Below are 2,569 nucleotides of genomic sequence, written 5' to 3'. Positions count from 1 at the left end.
CCCACATCCAATCCTACTAGGTCTGTATATGTGAATTCTAATTTTTTTTTGTTTTTTTTTCAATGTAGCAGGTTTATTTATCTGCTCAGATAGGGACCAATGTATATACTGTGTACACTACAGCAACCAAAAAGTGTGACTCAGCTGTAAAACAAATTCAGATTTCGGTAATGTTCATATTTCTTTTCAGCAGTTTTATCACAAGACAAAAATACAAAGTTTCAGAGTCTTGGTTCAGATGGAATCCATACCCAGCCCTCTTTTTTTTAAATCTTGGCAAAAGCAGCAAGTCCTCCGAATGCAAGACATGCCGTGGCCCCAGTTCCATAGCTGTGACTTTTTAATCCTAGGAGTGCACCAGAAGTACAAACCCCTACAAAATAGTTCCATGCATCGTCTGGCTTCTCACGAATCTGGGCTGTTAAACAGGTAGTGATACCAAAGATTGCTCCAAGCGAAGCCATAGTAAGAGTTGCACCTCCAGCTTTTTTAATGCCCTCCAGTACTGTCTTAGGCTCGAAAAGCACTATGTAATATGCAGATCCCATTACACCCAGCCCCGTGGCTATCTTCGTTGTCAGCAATGCCTTTTCCCCACAATTGGTTCCGTCCGGTGTATCCCAGTACCCCATCTTCCTACAGCCAAGGGCACCGAACTAGCGACGTCCGCACGTCACGCCGACCTCGAATTCTAAACTTTAAACACGTGAGGGAGCCCTCCACATGTTACATGGTTAGTCAGCTTGAAAAAAGACACAAGTCCATCCAGTTCAACCATAAAAAAATTAAATAAAAAATATCATACAATCCCATATACCCAATTCTATACCCACAGTTGATCCAGAGGAAGGCAAAAAAAAACAGCAAAGCATGATCCAATTTGCTACAGCAGGGGAAAAATCCTTCCTGATTTTACCTATAAATGATAGTACACCCTTATATTATGTACATTTAGGAAAGTATCCAGATCTTTGTTAACCACTTAAGGACCGCCTCCTACACATATACGTCAGCAGAATGGTACGGCTGGGCACATGTACGTACAGGTACGTCCTGTACTAGTACCCAGCCGTGGGTCGCGGGCGCGATCCCGCTACCCAATCCGAAGCTCCGGGACCGCGGGACTCACGGACCTGATCGCCGCTGGAGTCCCGCGATCGGTCCCCAGAGCTGAAGAACGGGGAAAGCCGTGTGTGAACACGGCTTACCCGTTCTTCACTGTGGCGGCAACATCGATGGTGTCATCCCTTTTGGTCCGGGTCTTAAGTGGTTAAAGCAATCTACTAAGCTGGCCAGAACCACCTCTGGAGGGAGTCTGTTCCACATTTTCACAGCTCCTACTGTGAAGAAACCTTTCTGGATTTGGAGATGAAATCTCTTTTTCTCTAGACGTAAAGAGCGCCCCATTGTCTTTTGTGTTGACCGTAAAGTGAATAACTCAACACCAGTGTTGCTCATCTTACTTTAAAAAAGTAATTAGTTACAGTTACAAATTACTTCTCCGAAAAAGTAATTGCGTTAGTGACTCAGTTACTACATTGAAAAAGTAATTAGTTACTCAGCAAAGTAACTGCGACTTTTTTTAATGGAATCACCCCCTTTACGACAGTCTTCAAACCCTCTCATATCACTTCCCCATTAATATCACCTCCCCCTCACATCACTTTCTCACCCCCCCACCACCACCACTTTGTATAAATCCCTTCCCCATCACATTCCTGTCCTCACCCCCCTTTACATTGCTACCTCTTTCCCCCTTTAGATTACCCCGCTCCTCCTTCACATTCCTGTCCTCACCCCCCCCCCTTATATTCCTGCCCTAACCCCCTCTTTTAAATTCCTGTCCTTACCCCCCCTTTGCATTCCTGGCCTCACCCCCCCTTTAAAATCCCCTCCTCCAGACTCCTGCCTTGGCCCCTCTTCATATCATCCTGGGCTTCCCACACATACGTCACAGTAGTGACAGCTCTCTTTGATGTCTTACCTACACAAGGCAGAAGGCACATCTATAGATGACATTGGAGGCAGCACTGCTCCACCTGGATATCGAGAGGCAGGAGGGGGACATCGGTGGCAGGACAGCTCTGCATGGACCCTGGGAGGCAGGAGTGGGATTCCGCAGCAGGACAGCTCTGCATGGCCCCTGAGAGGCAGGAGGTAGACATCGGCCGCCAGACAGCTCTGTATGGACCCCGGGAGGCAGGAGGGGGACTTCCGCAGCCGGACAGCTCTGCATGGACCCCGGGAGGCAGGAGAGGGACATCGGCGGCCGGACAGCTCTGGAAGGAGGACGGGAGCTGCAAACTTTTCCTGGAAATCAGCTTGTGATTGGTTGTTTGCCAGCTACCGCTCTTCATCCAGAACTGTACTGCCCATGCAGAGCTGTCCTGCCACAGATTACAACTCCATAAGGATAACAGCAGTGAGGGCAGCAGACCAGGCTCCTAAATGGCGGAACTGCAGTCGGGCCAGATGAAACAGTGACTGGGACCCGGACCGCGGCCGCCATTTAGTGAGTGATGCCTGGTGTAGTGTGTAAAAACTCAGGGGGACGTCACGTGACCAGCGG

Source organism: Rana temporaria, chromosome 4, assembly GCF_905171775.1.
Source record: "Rana temporaria chromosome 4, aRanTem1.1, whole genome shotgun sequence".
In the NCBI taxonomy this organism is placed as follows: Eukaryota; Metazoa; Chordata; class Amphibia; order Anura; family Ranidae; genus Rana; species Rana temporaria.
The sequence above is the reverse complement of the archived record's forward strand: the minus strand, read 5'-3'. Positions refer to the sequence as shown.